Source organism: Scomber japonicus, chromosome 10 (assembly GCF_027409825.1).
Source record: "Scomber japonicus isolate fScoJap1 chromosome 10, fScoJap1.pri, whole genome shotgun sequence".
NCBI classification, from domain to species: domain Eukaryota; kingdom Metazoa; phylum Chordata; class Actinopteri; order Scombriformes; family Scombridae; genus Scomber; species Scomber japonicus.
The window spans coordinates 29,903,128-29,930,052 of NC_070587.1; the positions used below are offsets into that span (position 1 = coordinate 29,903,128).

At 40.3% G+C, this 26,925-nt stretch overlaps 1 long non-coding RNA gene across 1 annotated transcript in view; it reads right to left on the minus strand.

Moving 5' to 3' along the window:
* LOC128366575 (uncharacterized) overlaps positions 1–20,500 on the minus strand; it is a 78,982-nt gene extending 58,482 nt beyond the window's left edge. The window contains exon 1 of the long non-coding RNA XR_008321864.1: positions 20,323–20,500. This is a non-coding gene — a long non-coding RNA (uncharacterized LOC128366575). The remainder of the gene's footprint in view (positions 1–20,322) is intronic.
* Positions 20,501–26,925: the final 6,425 nt, after the last annotated feature.

Here is a 26,925-nt window from a genome sequence, read left to right on the forward strand (position 1 = left end):
ACAAAAGAGAGAGGGAGGGAGAAAGAGAGAGAGGGGGTGTACCGCAACCTCGCCGATTGTGCCAGCTTCCATTAACAGCTCGAAAAAAAAAAAAACATACTGCATGTGTTTAGAGGAATGCCGGGAAAGAATGATTAGCTCCATGTCAAGCAGCACTTGTTAACAACTGTTTATTTGAATATATTTAAAAAGTACCAGTTGGATGAGGTTTGCATGAAGGAGTGGAGTGCGAGAGGGAGAGATCTTCAAAAAAAGGGTTAGTACTCCCACCCCCCAACTCCCCCAACCCACCCCACCCTATTAATGCTACCCTGGCAGCAGTCTGATTAATCAACTGAGCCCAACATAGGAAGATTTAGTTGCTCATCATCCTGGATCAAAACTCCAGGGTGCCGATCTGCTCCGTGGATCATCTACAGCTCAAGAACTGTACACTATTACTGCTCAGCCACTTTACCAAAAAAAAAAAAAAAAAAACTCCTCTCTTTTTCTTTTCCTTCTAAGCTTCTATTTCTTCCTTGTCTTTCTTGACACACCTGAATGAAACCATCACTCTGTGGCGGCCAAAGGAAATACTGCACTTCCTGCTTTGGATCCCTTTGCTCCTGACTAAGTTACCCTTTTCTTTTCCTTTTCTTTAATCTTTTTTCATAGATATTCATAACTTGAATCCATCTGTAATAGGGCTTGGCGATTATGGCAAAAGTCAAAATCACGATGAATTGAACTTTTAACCTTGATTACGATTAATGAACGATTATCTCCACCCTTGATGAACAATTATGTATTTTCAGTTTCTTTAGTTTAGTATTTTCCACTGCTGCCCTCACACATGAGGATCTTTAGGGAGTGAAAATAAAGATGTTTTAAGGTGTGACGCTGTGGTTAATGTCTAGTTTACTTGATTAGAACTATGTAAAGCTCATGGTTTGGGTTAAAATCATCACTGGAGACAAGTTTTCAAAATGTCGGTTTCAATGGAGAATTCACCAACTTCTCACTTGAGTTTCTAAATGTCGGTTTGGATTATTTTTCCATTAATTGCTCAGCCCTAATCTGTAATAAAGAAGAAGTGTGTGAGACAGTCCAAAATACAGTGTTGGAAAGTACATTTTTGCTTTTGATCAATAATTCAAAATCAACCAAACCAAAAAGCATAAAATTTGGGATATTATCATAGACTGTATAAAAGAAATGGACGTAACATCTGTGACGTCACCCATTGGTTTGTGGACTGCTGCTCGGAAGCTAATAGTTTCAAATCTGGGCAGCGCCATCTTGAAAATTTCAGGTGCATGCTGGGAAAAATGAAAACACGGATTCTACTTATAATGGGCATGAGGCGGGGCCATGGGTGGAGCGGGGAGGTTGCTATGGTTGCGAGGGCTGGATCTCGAGGACATTGGGCAATCAACCTGTCAATCACGACGTAGCCACACCCTAATGCATACCCTGCTTTATCGTCAAATATAAAATCAGGGAGGCCAAAATTTCACAAATGAACATCATACTGCATTGAAGAAGGCTTTAAACTAGCGATTGAGACCATAAACACATTTTGAAAACGTTTACTGAGGTTAGAAATCAAGTGAGAAGTTGGTGAATTCTCCATTGACTTGTATTGAGACAGAAGTCCTTTTGACACCAAAACGGTTGCCCCCTGGTGGCCTTTTGATAGAATGCAGTTCTAAGTTACTTCCGCGTTGGCCTCATTTCAGAGGACCTGAACTCCCGGCCTGTATATTATGTGGATTGATTACAAGTGAGTCTGGATCAGATCTCAATTTAAGAACATAGTTTTAAAAGTCTGCTTTATTCTGAGGTTCAGCTGAAGGACGCAATGGCGCCTTTTAAAGTATGACGCTTCTTCAAGCAGAGGAAAGTTGGCTTCAAATATCAGAGCTGCCCTGATAGGGAAAATTCAGGTTTTGAAGGTGACTGTTGAGTTCTCTGTTTCAGTCTTATTTGTGACCTTTTCCATTTCACTTGAGGAGATGGGAGACATTTAAATGGCATTGTGCTACTGCAGATTAACTTTTTACTCGTAATTACAGCTGTCCTCTGGGAAGGCATCGAAATTAGCCACATGTGAGCCGCACACCGCTGCTTAAATATCATAATATATCAGCTGCTGCAGCTCCGAAAAAAAAGTCAAACCTTCTGAGAATTACTGTGAAAACACTATCTGTTATACTTTTAGTGGCTTTGTGGCTGAGAGTGAAACGATCACCCTGACAGAAAATGATTAAGATTAAGTTCAACACTGTGCAGTTTTTTTAAAATTAAACTATGAAGGTTAAAACAGTGACTTCTTGTTCTTTTTCTCTTTACATTTCTCTATAATTTTAATCACATTTTAATTATGTATCCTCATACATTAGTTTAATTTTTTTTTAACTGTCTACTAGGGCTGGGTGATACAGGCAAAACCAAATATCTCAATATTTTTGACCAAATATCTCGATATCACAGGGATGACTATTGGTGCTTTACCCAATGAGAGTTTTTATAAATAATCATCAATAATGTGGATAAATGTAATAAAGTGGGTAAAGACTGTCTGTTAAGTTCAGAAAATGGCATCACTTCACTGTAAAGCAGCCTTTAAAACCAGGAAAAGACACTTATGCAATATCATGACATCACAATATCCAATATCTAAAACTTTTGTGTATTTCTATAATCACTTTATTTCCATTTTAATTCTGTATCTTCATTCATTAGTCTTCTGTTTCACTCTACGTATATGTTTTGACTGATTACATTAAATAAAGGAAAGTCTGGAGCGGTTTCTGAAACTAATTTTGTAATTTTCATTGTTTTGGCCATTATTTCTGTTGGTTCTGATAACATAGTACTCACTAAAATAAATCGCTTAAGTGTGGGAAACCCAAAAATTATGCATCTGTAAATTGTACAGATGTTTAAAAAAAAGGAGTTAATTTCACTGCTGGCCTTTGTTTTCTTCTAATTATTACTGGTAGGACTGATGGCCATGGTCAGTACGGTGTAAAGCACTTTGAACTGCACTAATTGCATGATTGATTTGACTGGTAACGGCCACCATGGTTGTGCATTTCCTTGAACAACAAGCAATAAATCCAGCAGAGGGACGTCGTGGGGGATGGGGGGGGGGGGCGGGGGGAGATGGGGGTGAGGGGGGGGGGGCTCTTCTGTCTTCCTCCAAATGCCAACAACCCAGTGATCATCTGGCAAACAGACCACACTCCTGCCCTTTATCCACTCAGCTGTCTATTAAAAGGAAAACATGTGGTCTAGTGTCTTGTTTCGGGGGGGAAAGTGAAAACACACACACACACACACACACACACACACACACACACACACCCGCTGAGGTACACAGTGGAGCAGAAGAGTCTGGCATGTTGTTACTCCGTTTCCTCTCGCTTCACCCCGCGTTCCCTCACTCCACGTCGCTGCATGGGGTATGGAGGGGGGAAAAAATTACTTGACTCCCCCCTCTCTCCCTGCTATCACCATGCATAAAGCCCCCTTTTTCCTTGACACCCACTCAAGAAAAATCAATCAGTATTCATGTCATGCCACAGGGAAACCCTCCGCACCCCCCCTCCTCCCCCCTCCCCTCCTTAAACACACGACCCCTGACCTCAGCGGGGTTCTCCGCAGAGAGCGTGACAGGGATTTGTCTGCGCTGCCAGCGTCTGCTCCGTGTCCGATGCTAACAAAGTCCTCGTGTTGAGGGGAGGAGCGTGGCCTGACCCTGTCCACCTTCTACACAATAAATCCAGCTGAGGAGTTCAAGGTGGCCTGACCTGCATCCGACCCCATCTCTGGAAACAGGGCAACAAGCTCCAGCTGAGCCCCACCTCCTCCTCCCAACCCTCTCATCCCTTCTTACAGCTGAAGAGAGAAACAGAAGGATGCGCTTGAGTTTGTCGGCCATTGCAGAACAAACACATTAATTCACTCGTGTTTCACTTTTAGCCGACTCTGTGACACACGAGCAGGTTGGGGGAAACTTGGTGCTGTCATGTGAAGTGCATGACGGGGGGCAGAATTAGCATAGCGTAATTACGCCAGGGAAAGATCCTTACTCCAAAAAAAAAAAAGGAAAGAAAGGAGCAAGACATAACCCATAATTTTCCCATTGTGCTCCCTCTGCAATTGACAGTCGGCCTATGATATTGGAGATAAATGTCGGGAATTCAGGATGTTAGTTTAACCGATGGTGCATTCAGTATGATAATAACCACGGTCTTGCACACAGTGAGTCTGATGAGCAGTCCCGCAATAGCTCTTCGCTCCCCCCCCCCCCCTCCCCTCCCCTCCCATCCCTCCATGAGGTATTATAATGCTAATCAAAAAGAGAAGAAGAAGAAGAAGTAGGAGGGAGAGAGAGAGAGAAAAAATACATTTTAGTGAATGAGGGGATATAATGGAAAGCAGGGACCTCTGGAACCAACGGGAGACAAAAGGAGGGTATATATATATATATATATATTCACCCGACTCTGCCTGAGCAAAGCAGGGGTGACAAATGGACACAGACATTATGCCGGCTGGTTAATTAAAAGAACATAGCCTAATTAAAAAGATCTTCCTGCCTCGATGCGGTAACTGACCTGTGTCTCCTGCACATGTTGGGCACCGAGCACAGTCAGCCTCTCTCCGTCTCTCTCTCTCTCTCTCTCTCTCTTTCTCTCTCTCTCCTATGCATTTCATTTTCACATCAGAGAAGGCCTCTGACTGACGAGCGGCAAACACCAGGAGAGGAGTGCGCTGCAGGAAGTGCGCCAGATCATGGTGGGGGGGATGGTGGGGTGGGGGGGTTATTGCTCGTTAAATGAGTCATGATTTCCATCAGACAGTCAATGAAACTTGCAACAAGAGATTTGATTAAATGCAATTTCGTTTCTCTTGTAGGAATCTTTCTCTTGGAAATTGATTTTTCGTCCAAGACGTTTTGGAGTTTGTTCAAAAGTTGGTCAGGTTTAATAACGTTAACATTGACTATGATGATACTTTGAATTATTAGCACTGTAGTTGGTGAAAGTTTGACTAAAAGACAAAAGACAAATTATTCATGTATGTTTGGCGGGTATAAAAGGTTTTATCCCTCCAATCTGTTCTCAAGAGCAAAAAAGTGTTCTGAGGCTGTTTATTATCTCTGTGTGTTTAAAATAATGAAAATATCATCTCTCTCATCTCTCTCTACTGACTTTCAATAAGCTTTGATGGCATTTAAACAGGGCTGCTGCTGGCCATTTGGCTGTTCTCCATGTAATTACTGTATAGTGGTGGATGGGAAGTGATTTTGGGGACACAGCACTGTTAAAGAGTGAAGTTATTGAATGTTTTTGTAGTGTTTCTTTCGGTCCCTGCTCACTCGTCTCAGGCAGGCAGCTGTACATAGAGACCCAATTTTATGCATCCAGCTCAGAGGAAAAGGCTAGTTTAGATGTAGCTTGTTATATACGGATAATGTGCAATATTTTTCCTTTTCTTAACTGTTTCACACAATCATATCGTAACTTTCTTAAATATTTATTGTGTTTTAAGGCTGCTTCTTTTTAACTTCAAGGTCTTATATGTATTTATTTATTAATGTGTGTGTGAGCTACTGGCTCCGTTTGTGTTTTAACATTTCAAGTTTAAATCTATGAATATAGCCTATTTCCAACTATTTATAGCCTATTTCTAGGTGCTGCTTGGTGCCACCTCTTCCACTTGTGTGTTTTTTAAATGTTTTTGTTCATTTATATTGGTCAGTTTAAACACATAATAGTATGTAGTATGGGGAATAGTAGTAGTAGTAGTAGTAGTATGGGGCGGGTGTAGCTCAGGAGGTTTAGTTTATTTATTAAAAAAAAAAAAAGGGACAGTGTACATTCATGAACATTTCAAATTAAAATGTAAATGCATCGGAATTAGCTAAGATAGCTAGTTTTCATCCGTTGTCCCTTGGTAGGTCAGGACAGAGAGAAAGAAAGAGTAATACATAAAAATAAATGTAAAAAAAAACTAAACTAAAAGGAAAAGAAAAATAAATGAATGAACAACAGAGTGACAAATCAGCACAATTAAAACAACAGGTTGTTAAAAACATAAATTACAGTGCAGGTTAGTTATGGTTACAGTTTTGGTTATTTTTAATCCATCTCTTAAGTTTATTTTTAAAGGATAGATAGGTAGGGCAGTGGTTCGATTCCCGGCTCCTCCAGTCCACATGTTGATGTTGTTGATTGTTGTTGATGTGTTGTTGTCTTTTGGGGAGATACACTAAATTGCTCCCAATGGCTGCACCAACTATGAATGACTGTGTGTGAATAGTTAGCTTCCATCTGTGTATGAATGGTTGAATGTGACATGTAATATAAAAATGCTTTGAATGGTCAAAAAAAGACCAGAAAGGCGGTCTATAAGTCCACACATCACACACATCCAAAGATCCTAAACCAGGTGGATTCTTCATAGCTTGTGGTAAATTGCTTGTTTTACTGTTCTGGAGAAGATTACTGCAGCTGCTTTACAATCCTGCCTCAAAGAACTATAAAGTCTGCAATGTTTTTGTTTTTTTTAGGTGGTTAAAAAGCCTTCAAACTGGACTTCTTGGCATTTCATCCTCTCTCTGTACCTGTAGCAACAGGCTCACACCAACACCAACGCAGTCTGTGTTGTGCTGGAGGGCGACTGTCAGCTTCAGCCTAAGAAGAGTGAAAGTATGGGAGAGAGTGTGCGTGTGCGTGTGCGTGTGCGTGTGCGTGTTGCTTCCCTCACTCCTTTCACCCAGGCCACCTGTCACTGAGTTGTGACATTACAGCAATAACATGGTTTGGTGGTGGGTGCTTTGTTTACCCCCTGGTTGGTGTTTCGTGCCATCAGTCAGCAGAAAGTGGCCCTCTGGGGTGGGGGGGGGGGACACACGGGGGAGGCAGGGAGGAAATGTAGGAGACCGATGAAGAGAGATCAAACGGGGCAGGAGGAGGCTTCGTTCTCCGGACTAGAGGAAGTGGAGTGGCTCGTCTCGTGTGACTGAGTGGGAGGTGTGTGTGTGTGTGTGTGTGTGTGTGTGTGTGTGTGTGTGTGTGTGTGTGTGTGTGTGTGTGTGTGTGTGTGTGTGTCTTGGTGGAAATAAAAGTTAACAAAAACAGCCTGAGAGTAAAATTCACGAACATGTTTTTCCAGCTCGGAACAGCTAACCACATCACAGGGCAGCATATTAATAGCAACACAAAAAAGATGAAAAACGGCTGATTACTCTGAGATTATGACCGTGTTTGGACAATGATCCCATTTTCTGACAAACACAACTTGACCCTCTCTCTCCATCCACAGCAGATATTAAACTAACAATAACATGCTTGAAAAACTGCTATTACTGATAACATCATACATGGAAACTATCACATCTCATACATGCACTCCAAAGCACTCAGGCTTAAAGTGTGATTCATGTGATGCAGGGAGCGACTAATGACTCATATCCGTGTGTGTGTGTGTGTGTGTGTGTGTGTGTGTGTGTGTGTGTGTGTCTTCTTCATGTATGACCGCGTTCACAACAGCAATTATCAAGATAAAAAGGTCACGTAAATTTACTGCTATCGTCATTTTATATAATGTGTGACCACGCAAAGGTGTTCGACATGCGTTAGCAATTAGTCCTTTAAATGTGAACATCACTGTAAATGATAGCGGAGCTGCAACGATTAGTTATCCACGTTGTTTATTGATCAACTGTTCATGTAGTTTTTTTTAATCAAAAATGCCAAAAGTTTCTATATTTGATGCTTTTAAAAAGGTGCAGTGTGTAAGATTTAGTGGCATCAAGCAGAGCAGATTTGGCAGAAAGGAAGGATAATACTAATAAGTAGGTTTTAATTAGTGTATAATCACCTGAGAATAAGAATAGCTGTGTTTCTGTTACTTTATAATGAGCTTTATATCTACATATTGGATGTGTTCGAAACCTCATACTACATACTACTATACTACATACTTCCATCCTACACACTAAACGACCAGATAGTAAGCAGACCGTTCACACTGTAGTAAACTACACGATAACCCACAATGCATTTCGTTCCTACCCGAGCTGAAATCAGCAGGCTGAAGCTGATTTCATTTTAGGTCTAACTCTGTATATATACCACTTTATCCACATTTCTAACCTTTTTAGGAAGAAAGTAAAGTAGCCCTTTAGATCCACAATGTGACGCTAATTTGTCCAAATAACATCTGTTTAAAGTTGTGTTCCTGATAGAATTGGTGCTTTTATTTTGAAAACAGGAATCAAACATACCCTCGCTGTAGCTAACTTGAAACAACGAAGCTGGTGATCTGTGACGTTTGTATTTTGGGTTTTTGTCAGAAGTTGCGTTGCATCTTGGGTAATTTGTAGAGTAGTCAGCTCTTGATGCATACTCTGCATTTCTGGAGAATCTAGTAAACCATCCAGGAACTTCTCACATACTCTAAATCACATACTACGCAGTTGAAACACACTACATACTTCAAAAGACATCAGAGTTAGTACGAGTAGTAGGAAAGGATGCAGTTTAGAACAGACCCATAGAGAGTGGGTCTTCTTCCATGGAGCCCAACATGTTGCACTGCCATGTTTCTACAGTAGCCCAGAACAGACAAACCTAATATTTGCCTTTCTTTCGCAAGTTTTGCAGCCAACGTACATTCTCCTACACACTTGGAAGTTAAGTTGGGGTATTTAATAAGATCTCACCACTAAATGCCATACAATCTTACACACTGGTCCTTAAATACTCTTCCTCTTCATACATGATAGTAATGGTCACATGTAATAAAGTGCATTAATATAATAGTCATAGTCACTTTTAACTCTGAGAAACTATAATAGTTATTTTTTACAACTTCATATTTTTCTAGACCAAATGATTACGTGAGAAAATAACTGTCAGATCAATCAATAATAAAAAAAAGATCATTAATAATAATTTCTGCCTATAATTATAGTGTCAGACTGTTAAGTGTGACTTTGACCTTTCAGAGCTTGTGATGGATATTCGTTAAAGTTGTTTGACATTATAGATTATCCCTCCTGTTGTCTTTGGGTCAATGTTGACTGATAGGACTCAAAGATTAACTCAACAATGAAGTATACTTTCATTTAAATGAAGCCTATTGACCAGAATTTACAAAACATATGTGAAACCTGCTAATAAGTTGGAATGAAGTTGGCTAAAAAGGTCTAACACAGAATTGGGTGATAATTTATACTTTTATGCTTTAAAACAGATGCATGAGGGGAGTTAACCTTTGTGTCGTCCTCCCGGGTCAAATTGACCCCGTTTGGTTCGACTGTTCCTTCTTTCCTCCCTTCATTCCATCTGTCCTTCTCTTTCTTTCCTCCCCATTACCTTCCTTCTTTCCTCTGTCCTTCCTCTTTTCCTTTCTCCCTCCCTCCCTCCCTCCCTCTTTCCTTCTCTCCTCCCTCCCTCCTACCTTCCTTCCTTCTTGCCTTTCCTCCCTCCCTCCCTCCCTCCCTCCTTCCTTCCTTCCTCCCTCCTTTCTTTCCTTCCTTCCTCCCTCCCTCCTTTCTTTCCTTCCTTCCTCCCTCCTTTCTTTCCTTCCTTCTTCCTCCCTTCCTCTCTTTCCTTCCTTCTTCCTCCCTTCCTTCCTTTCCTTCTTCCTCCCTTCCTTCCTCCCTTCCTTCCTCCCTCTCTCCTTTCCTTCTTTCTTCCTCCCTCTCTCCCTCCCTCCCTCCCTTCTCCCCTCCCTCCTCCTCCCCTCCCTTCCTTTTTCCTTCCTCCCTTCCTTGACTCGAGGACAACAGGAGGGTTAAACAGTTAATTGAAAGAAGTTATTCATGGTGAAAAAACTACTCAAAACAACACATCAGTGCTGTGTAAACACTTCAGTCTAAAAATACCATTTCTTTCAATTTATTAAAGAATTTTAATCTGAATTATTCAAAGAGCGACTCATGACGCTCATCTATGAAGAATCAATAACGTGCCCCCGCGGTCTCCCACAGTGTCACAGCTGCGGGATGAGTCAACACATGGTTAATAAACTGACACACACACTTGGAATGGGAAGAGTTCGTGGCACTGGAGGGGGGGGGGGGGGTGGGGTGGGGGGGTGGTGTGTTTTACTCACCCTGGACCGTTGCCTGGTTTGGATTCATATGACACTAACTGAAACCCTCCCCAGATAAACTCCCGCATTCCCCACATACGCCCTCCTCCAACCCCCTCTCACCACCTCCTACCCCCCCTCCGAAAAGACCGGTTTAAAAATAGCTTCGATTCGATGGAAACAAGCCTGGAGTTCTGAGAAATGGAGGAAATTGACCAAGCTAAGTGTAGGCGAGCAGACTTATCTTACACCCGTGTCTGAGCCAAATATTCACTGCACATATGGTGACATGCTGAAATACACACAAATAATAGCGTGAGAGCTAAAAGTATAGATTAAAAAAAAAAACAACATCCTCCCATACACTTCTATCCTCTCAACTCCTCCAAAACAGGTAACGCTACAAACACACAAACACACAGACTCAGAGTTCAATCTTAAAAGGAAAAAAGCGTGGCTCAGTCTAAATTTAACACATTCCAGATTTAAGCAGCGAGTGTTTGTGGAAAATCAGCCACAATTCCTATCTCCAGAGCGCAGAGTGCATGCATAAGAAATCGGATAAAAAGAGCCAGAGGAGGAGGAGGAAGAAGAAGAACAAGGAGGAGGAGGAGGAGAGTTGGGAATCCAATCAGGAGTTTTTATAAACCATCAATAAACCTTTCACCCATAATTAAGGCCTCTCAGAGAGTCTCACTTCCTGCTGTCCAGCATTGAGCGCAGGAGAAGCGACGGGGACTTGGCCAACTTTAAAAAAAAAAAAAAAACAGGAACAAGGTCGAACGGGCTTGGCTATTTTTGGAAAGTTTGGAAAATGAGATGCAGTTAGGCCCCCCCCCCCTTCATCGAAGGTACATGACACATTATATTGCTGAGTCAAGCCCCATTTAGGCTTCAAAGGGTGTATTTGGGGGGTAAAAAAGTGTTTTCTCTTAACACTTAAATTCAATATGTGAATACCTGTCACCTTGTGAGCGTGTGTGTGGTGCAGGAATGGGATGATGAGGCATTAACTGTGTGACGGCAGCAGTTTTTGGATGAGGGGGACAAAAAAAAGAAAAAAAAAAAGCTTATCTTAGGTTTTTAATTTCCTGCTTCATTTCACGTTTCAGGACCATAAAAATTCTCATTTCGAAAAACTGCAATAAGCAACAATGAGACATGATCATAACTCAGAATTACTTCTATAGTAACTAAGTAGCAGATACCCCCCTTCCCCTTTTTACCTTCCTCCTCCTCCTCCTCCTCCTCTTCTTCTTCCTCCCCCTCCTCCCCCTCCCTAATGCAGTCAGCCTAATTGCTTTAGCCAAGATGTGACAAGCCAGACAATTGCTGTGCAAAGGATTACCAAAAGAGAAACCTTAAAAAAAAAAAAAAAAGATATCAGATGGGCTCTTCAATCTCTGCTTAGTCTCACTTTGCCAAAAAAAAAACTCATTGCCGTCATTGCTTTGCATCACCGGCTGTTTTGGACCTCGGAAACGACTTTTCCAACAACAACACTACTCTGCACACTTCCTTACACGTCGTCTTAGTTCACTGCTGTGAATTTTCTGGTAGATTTCACTCCTGGACATAGAAAAAAAAAAAAAAAAAAACTAAACTAAAACAAAAAAAAAATAGTGATTCCAACTTCCAAACAAGTAGCCAAATAATCAGTTGTATATAATAATCGTTGCCAGACCAAGCAAATGTGACAAAGTGCTACTTTTCTTCCACTTAGTTTTAACATTTGAGTATATTCCAGTCAAAATAAGGCTGCAATTGATTGTTTAGTCTATATAATGTCAGTGTGTCAGCTTACCATCTTGCTAGACGAAAGAAATATATCGATATTGTGATATTTTATAGATATCTTAATACGGTGATATAGGATAAGTGTCTTGCCTGCATTACAGGAAAAGTGCAATTTTCTGAGCTTGACAGACTGGTCTTTGATCTAACTTTATCCTCTTACTCATTTTATCCACATTACTGATGATTATTTATCAAAAATCTCATTGTGCAAATATTTTCTGAAAGTACAGACTCATCCCTACAATACTGTCACAATATCGATAGTCGGGTAATTGTATTTTTATATTCTGCCCGGATCGCTCGGCCCTATTAAAGAAGCTGAAACTAGCTACTTTTTTTGGTAATTGTTGTTAAAAACATGCCAATGAATGAGTGACACTTAAATTTTCTGTTCCATCTATGAGCTCAAACAGTCTCAGACAGTAATTTGGGCTCTGGAAACATGTGACAATTGTCCTCATTCAGCCTTGACGTTCCACTGAGTAAACAATGGATCACAAAAATAACTGACAGATGAATTAATAATGAAAATAATCATTAGCTAGAGATCTTACTCTGAAGTCAATTCCAGCAGATGTTTCAATGTCACACAATCACGCTGTTTTTCATTCAAAGATCACCTGCTTTACTAAACTACACACAAATTGTTTTCTTATCTTAAACTTGCACCAAAGCAGAAGCTGAGGCATGCAGCCGACTCCTAAATAAATAACTCTACATTTAAAACTGTCTGGCAGGGGGAAGTTTGAGAAACAAGCGACTAACAAACAGTCTGAAAAAGCTAAATTGTGCCAAAGTAGACACAGCGGACGGCAGATTCTCAGGCGACGTCGGGCCAACTTAAATGAAGCCTTCCTGTTTTTCCTCATCATTCCTGGATATCAACCTTGTTTTCTCTCAATTTCATCATTCCGTCACTTGGGAGATTTCAATCTGTGTCACCCAAAAAGAAAGCAGGAAAACAGGAAGCTCGTTGCTTTACTAATGATGAGCCAAAGCACAACGCTGAAGGCCAAAATATCCTGTTAGAAAAAAGAAAAATAAAGGGCCATTTCAACAGATGAGATGTGTTGGGATTCGAGGGAACGTGTGTCAGGCACAAACTTCCTGTGGTGAAAAGCGAGACAAATGTCTGCTTTTTAAAGAGCATGGACCAAAATCATGGGGAGGGGAGGGGGGGTGGGGTGGGGTGGTGAGAGGCGCTGGGTGTCTGGTAGGTCTTTCCAGGGAAATAACCTCTGGCACAAAGATGGATGGTTACATTCCCTGCAGCAACAACAGCCGTTTGTTTGGTGGGGAAACAGGAGAGTAACTAGGCTGTTAGTACGACGAGCTGTGATAGCGAGAAAATAACTCCACTAACGGCAACGAAAACTTCCCAAATTGAAAATACACGGACGTTATCGTAGAGCCGGAGCCACTCGTTTGAGAGCTGATCTCTGGGAAGTCGGAGTAAAGAAAAACGCTTAGCGATGGAGATGAAGAAAAACGATAGTGCTTCAGAAGAGGCGGCCAATATGGATAAAACTTACCATGTTACCAATACATGTGTGATGTAGTACAGATTGGGTATGAAATTGAATTCATACACTGTTCATTATTGGATAAAATACCTCAAACGCATGTATGAGTCCTTTAAAACCATGAAGCTGCCACTCATTCTCACAGGTTTTAGACTCAGGCAGGTGATTACTGATCACCTGAGATGACCTTTGAAACACACACACACACACACACACACACACACACACACACACACACACACATATCAACACATGTCACACAGATTATATTCTTTACAAGCTCTCCCACAGGCCCGGAGTTTGACATGTGTGTGTGCTCTACATGTATTTGCATTTCTCTGAAGAACAAAGAAATCATGGCTGCCTTTCTTACCGAGGTAAAAAACTAAATTTAAAGCCTCTCTGAGAAGCTGGCTAATCCTACACCTGCCAATCTCACCAAACCTGGCTACAGAGCTCACAAAACAACATCAAACAGCACAAACTAGCAAAGGAAATGACTGTCTTAATATATTAAATATCCAGAATTAACCAAATACTCAAAACATATGATCTACGGATAATAAACCTTTAATAATACATTATGACTATCAGTAACGTTGAGAGAACAGAAGCTGCAGATGTTTGTTTGCAGACAGAACAAATAATCTCTGCTTCTTGCAGCTATAAAAGTTAGAGCCTGACCCATACCAGGATGTCAAAAATATATCAGTCAATAATCTTATAAAAACTTGTAACAAAGATATGTAATGAAAGCATGATATTCTACAGTTTGATAATAAACTTTATTGTATAAAATGACTGCACTGAATCAGTAAAAGATCACTGTCAATTTAATACTTTACAATCAATCTTTATTAATAAAAACATGCAGGTATATATTAAGCTGGACTTAAGAGAAAGAATCAAATAAACATGAATTTAGCTGATATTTAAAAATATCAGCTAAATACTTTCAAATAAAGGCCAAAAATGCCCTAAAAATAATAACTCTTTAATATATATCAGCTAGAGCTGGGCAAAATGTCCATATTATATCAATATCATGATATGAGACGAGATATTGTCTGAGAATTTGGATATTGTGATATGATGATGCGGTTGTTTTTACTGTTTTAAAGGCTGAATTACAGTGAAATAATGTACATTTCTGAACTTACCAGACTGTTCTAGCTCTAGCTTTAAACCACTTCGATATATTTGGTCAAACATATCATGATATTTGATTTTATCTATATCGCCCAGCCTTAATATCAGCAAATATCAGACAACATATAAGCCGATACTGATATATATGTGTTATCGGCCAATATCAGCTGACCCATATATCGGTCAGGCTCTAATAAACATACTTAAAATAGAGTTGATTAACACATTAATGCCTCCTGGTATTTCCCTTGGTATGTATTTTAAGGGATGCAGAGCCATTAGCAGATACATATATAATATACAGCTGTGTGTGTGTGAGTTTTTCTGCCATGCACTCATCATGTTGACACGCTCATGTTTCAGGTCAAACTGTTTCAGCCACAACTATTTTCCTGTCAGCATTTGCACTTAACCTCATTTTCTACTGTATCATGTTTATTAGAGCCCAGTGTCATCATCACATCATCTTCATTATCTCTGAATGTACTGCACTCAGCACAGGATGGACAAGAGCTGAACTCCATATGGGAGGTGTGTGAGGACGTTTTTGGATCATTGCACCAGCTGACCAGATATATTAAAAACACAGTATAAAACATGCTGCTGTGAGACACTTTAAATCCTATGTTGAAAAACTTTGATACCACAGCTTGAGGGTCAGGAGATTGGGAAGTCAGGGGGGGAAAGAGAGACAGAGAGAGAGGGGGGCAGTTTGCTCCACTTTCAGCCTGGCTGGCTAATCAATGATGCAGGAGCTCTGCCCTCATTATGAAGTGATTAAGAGATCATTTGGAGCAACAAACCAATGCACTTTTGCATCACCCCTGTCCACCCAACTAAAGAGTTCACCAATCAATAACTGTATGTACGGCCAGAGGCTATTTACAGAGGCGCTCGTTTCCTTATTCCAGGCGTTTCCTTCTATTAAACACAGAAGCGTGGAGAATCGAACTTAGAGGTTTCTGTGCTCTCCACGGTTGGCGAGAGGGAGCGTAATCTGTAGGGGAGTTCATTTTATGCTACTGATTGGTACGGGGGGGGGGGGGGGGTTCTTTAAATGAACTGGATTCTGAGGATTTTAGGTTTGATGCGGCTGAATGGGAGTTTTTGGAAGATCTTTGCGCTTAGTCATCAGCTAATAATCCTTTAAAACAATGAAAATCCATGCACATATGAAGCCGCATTAGCTACTTCTTCATGTAAAATATGCATGAAAAACGACAAGAATTCATTTTTTGGGTGATTCATTTTCTCTCCTTTCATGAGGAATCCTTTTTTTGTTGTGCAGGCTGCTTCCAAAGCTGCCCTGTGGGTAGCGAGCACATCCTTCTTACACAAATCAAAGCACGTGTCTATACTATGTGTAGGTACTTTCATGTGAAGGGAAACTCAAAGCACAGAGAGACAGAGACAGACAGAGACAGACAGAGAGACAGACAGACAGACAGACAGACACAGAGAGAGAGAGAGAGACACTAAAGAACCATAAATCTACAAGTATTATGAATCTGACGGCAGCATTTTAAAAAACTAAACCACAAACAAAAAGCTCAGAAACCTCGGTGCGTGACTTTACACGGAAATTAAACAAAAGGAGAGAAAGCCTCAAAAGAAAGAAGAAAAACATACAACAGATTTTAACAAAGATTCTGTCATGCTGTAAGACCCTCTCCGATCTAAAAATATCAATCTGAGGCAGTTTGCTGACATTGCCACAGCCACAGGTTAAATTTTCCCCTGTAATTGCTGGACTCCAGCCACCGTGCTTCATGAAGCGGAACAGACAATCATCCAAGTGTTCCTGCTGCGCTGCTTGTGGCCGCGGCGGGTTGGCAGGCGGAGCCCCAGCCCGTGTTCGACAAGGGGTTAACGTTTCTGAAGAGCAGCTCGACAAAACCACAGGAAGACAGCCAGTCTGGATGGACGGAGCGAGGCCTGTCACTTGTCCAGTTTGTGGTCTGCCGCCTCCCGCCATCTTTTTTTTTTCCCCTTCTTCTTTCTGCCTTTAGCCTTTCACTGAACTCCAAGCTTTTCCTCCCAAAATTTACACACTCATCAGCTCGGCTATAATTTCCAGTCGTGCACTAACCACACCGGGGCCACAGCGGGGAAGCTGCTGCACGCCTGTTTTTGGAATCAAAAGTAATTACAAGCCTGCCAAGGATTCAAATCTAATAGCGGATGATTGGACTAGTGGGAGAAAAAAAAAAAAAGGTATTCTGTGCTAAAAACACCCATTGTATTCACCTTTCCTTCCACTAAGCTCAATCATGGCAGTGTACGTTATGTCTGCAGGCCAATATACTGTGCTCTGAATCAGCAAAACCTTTCTGGGTGCTGTAACGGAGCCGGTTCTGCTCAGTTGGAAAAGTGGATGCAAACTATTCAATTAGAAAAAAACATCCAGTCAGACGAGTGATGGAGAATCCTCTTCATCCATGCTGCACAAGGCATGAGACAGGTCTGCCTGCTATTCTTAACCCGCCCATTTGTAACGCTTAATGCAACATGTTAATGTGATTTCTTAGCGGCTGTGGCCAAATGGGGCCAGACCTGGAGGCCAAGGCCTGGTGGTCTCAGCAGATAGCCTGGACAGGCGTGTGCTGTGTCAGCCCTGGATTATGGATGGAGGGGAGCCTGTGGGGCTGACAGGTAATAATTCACTCCCCAGGGGTCCCACACCCTTCACTGGACACGACACAACCAGCCAGAAAAGGGAGGTAGAGGTGGTGGGGGGGGGGGGGGGGGGGGGAGTTGCGGGTGTGTGGAGGGATGCAGCCTTGGAGCTCTTCACACTTTCTCCACCATCCCCTTCAAGAAACGGGGCTCTCATTGGCCGCCCCGTTGCTATGGGTAACCAGCCATTATCAAAATGAAATATGAGGTGCCATAGACCAGAGCCTCTCTCAGGTGCGGGGCCAAACAAAGTCCCATATGTCGCGGATGAGGAGCTGAGATTAACTGTTGCTTCCTGAAGCGCAGCGTTGAGCCGGCCCGTTCTTTAGACCTCGGCTGCTGCAAAACGCCGGCCGTGAGCTGGAAGTCTGAGACACTTCAGACAAATCACTGTTGTCGAGGTGCCACAACAACAGCCCGAAAAATATTATCCGATGCTCTCGAGTTCCACTGAGCTTGAAATGGGGGGGAAATGAGCGAGAGTGGAGCAATTCAGCAACTGCAAGTTCAACTGAAGATTTAATGTATCGTGTCTTCATGCGTCCCAGCGAGGTTTTCCCATTTTTCCCCTTCTGGCCAATCCAAACTGCAAGCCAACTATGCGTACGCTGGTGTATGAGTGTTATATGTAGCTATGTTCAGATATTGAGCACTTTATCTCGATGATGAAAATGGAAATGGGCCTGCCGAACATCCCCCAGCGCCACAGTCCTCGGCCCTGGTTAGGAGCCTATTTCAAACATCATTACCCTGAGGACCATTAGGAAGATGCCATCTGCACACACAGGGGGCCCTCCACCGGGGCCTCTTGTCATTTCAAACTAAAAGCAAGCGCCGAAATGGAAATCGGAAATAAAATTACACACTGGGCTAAATGCACCATTAACCATGCTAACTGAGCGACGCACCTTTCAGGGCCTGAAAATGAGAGCCGGACGAAGAGCAAGCAATTTTCAGCGGTGACGAGAAAATGAATGCACTGCTGGTACTTTGCTCTCTTACATTTTTTTTTTGTGTGTGTGACTGTAACTCGCTCGTCAGCAGAATGTGACTTTTCCTAATGGTGCTGTGTGAAAAAGAGGAGGAGAAAAAAAACACAGAGGAGCTGATTGTGAGCGTGGGAGACTGCCACAAACGAGGGTTGAATATAGATTTGTATGCACTATGTATAGTATATAAAAAAGGAGGAAGCACAGACAAACATGATGGTTGCAACAAGACAGACTCCAGCAGCACCTCTCCCTGTCAGCACAGCAGTAACATGTCAAATAAAATAACCTGAGACCACATTGCAGTGTCCTCTGAGCTGCACAGAGTGCTAAGTCACTGTACAACTGCGGTGGCAAAACCGCAAGCCATCAGTGGCCTGCCTCTCCATCCTGTGATATCACTGCAGCAGCTGAGAGGAGCAGAGACGAGGCAAAACCCAAGAAAATCACAAGATCCGACCACGCTGTCTCCACTTAAAACATCTGACCAGGCTGGAGCAGGAAGTGCAGGATGCTCCCCTCCTGTGGCAGCCAAAACAAGAAGCGCACACTTCTCAACGCCGTTCAATCAAGGCAATGTAACCCTTAAGCTGACCATCTTTTCTTTAAAAAAATTGCCTCCAAAACTTTTGTAGGATCAGAGCAAAAAACAAACAAACAGAACAACAGAAGCAAGCTGCCTTTGAGTCAGGCAAGAGGGCACGCATGTTACCTTGCAATAGGGCCACAGTTGGGGGAGAAAAAAAGTAATGGTCTAGTCCATTTCTGTTTGTGCACAGAAAGAGATTTATTTATTGTTGAAATGTTCCTAGCCTCAACTGAAACTGAACACCCACTGAGGGAGAAGTGAAGGCTAATGCACAACAGGCTGAGACAAATCATAGCCCCCTATTTCTTGCTGAGGATGCCTCAAGAGCAGCTCGAGCATCTATTTCAACATAAATAACCACCACTAGCGACTCCTGGGAATGTAATGAGTGAAAAACACAGGTTTTCTAATCTCTCCTTCTCTCTCTCTTTCTTTCTTTGTGCATTGTTGGCAATGCTGAGGTCCAATACTGACTGCTGCTGGAGCCCTGCGTGCAAGAGCAGAAACCTGTTAGAACAATGAGCTCATCGGTTTTTTTCCCCCCTTTCCGAGTTTGGCAATTAGACAGGGCTGCAGCTGAAGTAAGCATATTTTAGCAGGTAAAAATCTATGCAAATGAAGAGCCAAATATGAGGTTGCAATTTAATCGACCAGTCACGCAACCGCTGGTTTTTTCCCCTCAAGGCACCACGCAAGCTCAAATTGATTTGTTAATGTTATCTGCTAGTTAAGAAAAAGGAGCAAATCCCCTCCTAACCCCTTATTAGATGTTCATTTTCTTCGCACAAACTGGCCCTGAAGAAACACAGTGAGTGTGTTTCCTCCCCGATGCAAAATAAACCAGAGTATCCAAATTCAATTAGTGTCTTTGGGCAAGATGCCACTCAAAAAGAGACACCGGATCAGCTGTTAATTCGTGATAAGTTGCTGAGGACTCCAATTAACTATCAATATGAAGAGAAAACATGATTTCATTGTTGGAGGATTTGATAATAATGAGACATTTTAGTTGCAGCCGAGACAAAGCATCTATAGAAATCTGCGACTGTGTGTCAAAAAAAAAGCAGCCCGACCACAGCGCGGATGTAGAGGGCTGCAAAATACATTTAACAGCTCGCAAAAATCATTGTAACCTTTAGCTGATATGAGCTTGCAATTATTGATATTCATCCGCAGTGTGAAAATGTCCAACACTCCCCCAAAAAAAATCACACACACACAAGAGGAGGAAAAATTGTGAGGAGATAGGCGGCTTCTCCGGGTGCTCAAATTCAACTTAAAAACAGAGTGACGGAAGAGTTTGGGGTTAAAAAAGACGTGAAATATATGGTGAGTTTATGTGTGCAGCTTTAAAAGCGATACACACAGTTTAAATCATCTCCGCTGTAGCAAACTTGAAGCATGAGACTCTTTAATGAGCAAAGTGAGTGCAGCTGCAGCAGCGGCGGCAGCAGCAGCATCGCAAAGTCTCTCCCCAACTATAAGCCAAGCAAGCACTTCTTACCTTTTATTGTTTCCTTCGTAGCTCCACGTAAAAAAAAACACATATATTCGTCGTCCGTTTGAGCAGAGACGCAGGTTAAAGTGAGGGTGATAGAAAAAAGCACAATGAATATGTTAGTTAAAGCTAGTTTTTCTTCGCCAAAAAACGGTTAGTATTCCCAGAGCACCAGAGCGGCGAAAAGGCGCCCCTCACTACTGTGACAAGACTGAAGCCAGACTGCAATCACAACACTCCAGCAGCTGCACAAGCCCCGCCCCCCCCTCTGAGGCACAAACTGACAGGCGTTCCAGCCAATCACACGCGAGCATAAGGTTTCATCTCGCACTTGATTGGTCGAGTAGAACGTTCTTTTTTTTGTGTGTTGTGACACCGCCCAGCTCACTTTTTTCTCCCAGATGTTGAATGCTTGAATAACAAGGTCCATAGATAGCCAATCAGAGAGCAAGGTTGGGGGATTTAAACACACACGATAGTTTCACTTTATGGGAGGAGTTGAAGCTATTTAAATGAATATTTACTAAAAAAAAAAAAAAAGAAGAAGAAGAAAGAAATCGTCTTATTAATCCATTAGTCTCTTGTAAATTATGTTGCATTACACCACAGTGGCATTTGTGTGGTATTATAATTAGTTTTATACTAACACATTAATCAGCTGTCATCATTTTATAGATTCAGTTCATGTGTTATTCTCCCAGTACCTCAAAAAGACTGATGCTGTCCTTACTATGTTAATCCCAGGAACATTGCACACATGTGTATTATCTCAGGATTTTATGCATATTGCACATTTATATATTGCAGATTTATTTACACAAAGATTGTTTACTGTATATAGTATTTTATTTTGTATTTTTATTGTATTTATTGTATCACTTCCACCCTTATGCTGCTACTTTTTTTCCAAGGGGGATCAACAAAAATACATCTTATCTTAATGCAATTTAATACTTGTAATAATAATTGTATTTTATGTTTGTTATTGAGGTGCTGGCGTACTGTGGTGCATTATATTGAATTGATATTTTTTTGTCCACTACATTAACATACATTAGGGGGGCAAAATATTAGGAACACCAGTCAATATAATACCTCAGTATGCCACCACCACTTAGCACGACCTCAGTAATAAAAATAAATCAGAATTATCACCTTCATGACAATGTCAACAAACACTAAAAATGTATAAACGTCATAAATGTAGACTTTAAAGCAGAGCGGTTGAATTGGATTCAATTAGATTGCACAGGTGTTCCTAATAAAGAGGCAGGTGAGTGTAAATTATAATAAAAACCTATTATTATTCATTACAGTCACAAATAATTTCTAAATTTGACTAATGTGCTGATTCATATGAATAGAATAACACAGTTTGTACAGTTGTATGAACTGTACAGGAGCGATTATTATAATTAATTGATTAAATTATGATAATTAAATTGTTTCCATCATGATTAATCAGTCAATCATTCTTGTTTTAGTTACTCAGTTAATTATTTAGTCTATTAAATGTCCAGAGATGGTGAAAATGCTCACCATAACATCTGAGAGCTCAAGGTCACTGAAATTGTTTATGTTCAAAATACAAATAGTCAGATTACAATGATTTAAGAAAAAAAAAAACAACAGAGAAAATCCTCAAAAATTCTTGCCATTTTTTTTTTTTTTTTTTACAAATTAACCTATTCATTTTTTTATTTATTTTTTGGGCATTTTGCCTTAATTGGACAGTCAGTGGCAGAGAGGCCAACAGGAAACAATGGAAGAGAGTGAAATGGGTAAGACATGCAACAAACATCCTTTGCCAGACTTGAACCAATTAAAATTGATTGTCAGTTTTCTGTCAGTTGACTAATTACTTAATCAACCTTGATTCAGCTCTACAATACACTAGTTTAGTCCACTTCAAGCGTATGTGTTGCGTAAACAGCTACACATACTGCATGTTCACCTTCAGGTGCACGAAAGTGGCACCAGCTACTAGCTACCCGCCAAATGTTGGTAAAATATGTAAGTGGCTGGTAAATATGGTTCTCTCACCGGCCAAAACAACAACAGTAATTTGTAGAGTGGCTGGTAAAATGGCCAGTGGACAAAAAAGTTAATTTTCTACCCTGTAGCTACTCATTGTCTCTTTCAAACTCATGCTCACATTCCCGCAAGTTTATTTTCCAGATAAAATACTAAAAAATACAAACTGCATGTTCTCCTGATTGCAGAGTAAAAAGGTGAGTATAATTTGAAGGCCGAGGACAAAGTGTAGCCACCAATATAAAGCTAATTAGTTGGTGATGATTGGTGTGTAGTACATTCCCAGAAACACTAATAAGACACCTGTGCAAGAGATGGCAGAGCTGAGACATTTGATCTGACTCTGCATCAGTATTTGATGATAATCTAATAGATGGCCATGGACTCACTGATTCATTCATCTCTAGTCTTCATCTATTCCATTTCCATTTCAGTCAGTCTTTCTTGTCAAAATGCTGCCATGTTAGAAAAAGAAGAAGAAGAAAAAAAAGGAACTACAAGACTAGAGTTCAAGTGGCTCCTGTAGCGGTTGTTATACATATATATACTGTGAGCCACTTGGTAGTCAGATAAATAAGATTCTCCTTTTCAGGTCATGCTTGTTCATTACATTCCTCTTTGGCCTCAAGCCGCAGAAAAATGGCAGTGTGTGTTTTTGGTTAGCTCTCACTCAACCCTGATAGATTTGCTCCAGTCATTTCTCTTGGCAGTGTTGGATGTTGCCTGTTGTGGTGAGATTCTTTAGAGGGAAGAGAAAAGGGCAAGAGCTCGGAGAGAGAGAGAGAGAGAGAGAGGGGGTAGAGAGAGAGAGAGAGAGAGAGAGAGAGAGAGAGAGAGAGAGAGAGAGAGAGAGAGAGAGAGAGAGAGAGAGAGAGAGAGAGAGTGGGCCATGATTCGCGTGGACACACTAAATCTTTGGCCACCCTCAGTTCGCTATATAACACAAAGCCTGTAATGGTTCAGGCAGAACAAAGGCTTGATATACTATATTAACAAGCTGTTGTTGTTGTTTAGCATTTTCATAATCTTCTTCTTTCTTTTTCTTCAGAGTAACAGTGGCTGATCCCCGAGCACTGGATGAAAACACCTTCAAAGCCTGGAGGTCCGCTGCTTGAGAGTGTAATCCTCTTCATGTTCACACAAAGTGCACAAAATTATTGCTGGGTTGACTGTTATTGGTGTTATTAAAGAACCAGTTCAGTGTTGTGAAGAGTTTGATTTATTTGATGTTTTTGCTGAGAGCTGGTTGAGAAGTTTGACACCATCACTAAGTTCACTGAACCTTGTTGACTGTCATATTTGATTTTAAGTGTCCATTTCTTCAACTAACAATGTCGTTTGACTGGAGAAGAAACATGATTAGGCAGTGGATCAGATTTTTATGAAAAATACTGGTTACACCAATTGATGCAACCCAATGTAGATCGGTGTAACCAGTATTCTTTCATAAAAATCTGTACATGAAAATAAATGTGAACTAATAAATATAAACAAATAAATATAATTTTGCAATGCAACGCTGTGGGGTTTAAACACATTTTACATCCTTCGTCACAACTTATTTAGAAGGAAAATGTTATTTTTAGGATATGTCCTGCTCAATATCGACAAAATGCATTAAAATTTAAATAAATACTCACCAATATTTTCTTTTCATTTATAAGTGCACTTGAATAAAACGTAGATGGATAAAATATCTAATATATCTTTTGTTCTTTTGTGGTTACACCATTTGACATTTCAGCATTCAGTCTCGTTTTTGGTTAAAATAAATGGTGCATTTATCATTTACAATGTCAAAAAACCAACAAAAACACAAAATGCACATTTTTAACAAACCTTTTAAAACAATTGTATCATTCTCATGATCAGGCAGTCTATCAGATTTTTTATGAAAAGTACAGGTTACACCAATTGTTGCAACCCTGTGGAGATTGGTGTAACCATTATTTTTTCATAAAAATCAGATATACACAAAAATAAATGTGAACTAAAATGTGGAATACATATAATACACTTTTTCAAAGCAGCGTTGTGGGCTTTAAACACATTTTACATCCTTCGTCACAACTTATTTAGAAGGAAAATGTTATTTTTTGGATATGTCCTGCTCAATATTGACATTTAGAAATGTAGAAATACTCAAAAATATTTTCTTTTCATTTATAAGTGCACTTGAATAAAATGTAGGTGGATAAAATATCTAATATATCTTTTGTTCTTTTGTGGTTACACCATTTGACATTTTTAGGAGCATTCAGTTTTACTTTTGGTTAAAATAAATGTCATTTCAAATGTCATAAAACCAACATAAACACAAAATGCACATTTTTAACAAACCTTTAAAAACAATTGTATCATTCTCAAGAGTAGTATCAAACCTCTTGCCAACAAAGTGCATTTCTCAATCTGTTGCAACTATTTCTTTAACCACGCTACCCTTTCTTACAAGAATTATAATAAGATAATTGAGCTTTCAGTTGGTGAATCTTTTTTTTTTTTGATGGCATTTTGTAACTTCCTCCCTCAGCCTTGCTCGTCAACTTCATTTTGTGACTTTTCTGCGTACAATGGGAGGTGAACTCTTTGCCTCTTGCCTTCTTATCTCACGAAACCACACCTACAGCAAAAACAACAGAGGAGTTGGGAAATTTGTACATAATAATTGGTTAGAAAAGGGCAACAATGCTGTGGGCTGTCATCGTCATTCAAACTGGTTCTCACTTGTTTGTGTAAGACCAACAAGGACGTTGCTGCAGACAGGAAAACCTTCACCAGGATACAAACAGCACAGGTGGATATATGAGGACATGTTTGGCAGCTTTTAGTTACTTTTTCTTTTCTTTTCTTTAACCCAACAGTTTTAGGTATAATGGTGACCTTGATAATCAGACTGAGCTGCCTTCTTGTTTCGGCTAACAGGTGCACAGTAGTTTGTGAACATTGGGCAATATGTTGTTTCATTTTGGAGTGCACTAACAAATACAGAATATTTTTAGACATGGTGGCATTGTTGGCTTGTTGGTTGGGTTGCCACTATGGTCCAGACTAAAATACCTCAACAACTACTGGATGGAAAGATTGTCTCAGAGGATGAAACTTACAGACGTTGGTGATCCTCTCATTTTTCCTCTAGTGCCTCCAGCAGGTCAATGGGTTTCCTTATCATGTGTCATACCTCAACATCTACTAATCGACTAATTGCCATAAAATTAATTGTTTCCAGATAATGTATCCTAATGACTTTAGTAATACCCTGACTGTCTGTGATGCACTTTTAACTACCAGTCACTTTAACTATGTTTTATTTGTATATTATGTTTTAGCCTGTTTTAGCTTGTTTTTAAATTAGATTTAATTTATTTTAGTATGTGAGACCTGAGTACTATAACTCGCTCACATGTCTGACATGATGACTGACAAATAAAGCATCTTGAATCTTGAATCTTGAAACCATGAAGGCATTTCTAGTTTTTCATGAAATATTTCAATAATTTTGGATGAATTGCCATAAGTTTCATATACATATGTCCACCTCAGGATTAAATGTGACTTTTCAGAGGATCAATTTGTCCAGTACTTTGATTTATGACCAAATACCTGCCAAACTAATGACATTTCCATGAGCCTCGGCTGTGCTTTATATGAGCATGCTAAAATGCATTATACCTGCTTAAAATCAGCGTTTTAACATTATCATTGTGAGTAGAGTTGCACAGCGACATTAGCATCAAGCTCAAAGCACCACTGTGTCTAATTACAACCAAAACTAGCATAACTATGGACTTTCAGTCTTGTTACTATATACAAGAGCAATTAAGTTGATGTTTTTATTCAGATTGTATTTAAAAGAATATCACATGCACCTCATCTGAGTATTTATTTTCTCATTGCTTCTAACATGCTAAATTAAACATTATACCTGCTTAAAATTAGCGTTTTAGCATTGTCATTGTGAGTAGAGTTGCACACCAATATTAGCATCAAGCTCTAAGCACCACTGTGTCTAATTACAACCAAAACTAGCATAACTGTGGACTCTCAGTCTTGTATTATATTCAAGAACAAGAAAAACAAAACACACCATCAAATAAATGTTAATTAAGTGTTTTTATTCAGATTGTATTTAAAAGATGAAACTAATTTCCATGAGCCTCGGCTGTACTTTATGTGAGCATGCTAACTTGCTAAATTAAACATTAGCATCAAGCACAAAGAAGAAGAAACCACTAGCATGACTGTGGACTCTCAGTCTTGTTACTATATACAAGAGCAATTAAGTTGATGTTTTTATTCAGATTCCATTTAAAAGAATATCACATGCACCTCATCTGAGTATTTATTTTCTCATTGCTTCTACTTGTTAACAAAACACTGAAGTCCTCAATCATAATCTAAATAAATATTATTATGTTACCTTCAGTACATTTCATGCAATGCTAACATTAACACTCCTGCAATAGCCTGTAAACCGAATGCCAAACATCTTAACAAACACAAGATAACCTTGTGACCATTAGAGGAGTCTTGAAAACTGGTTCTGCAGCCTATAGGTTGAGTAAGGACTGACAATCA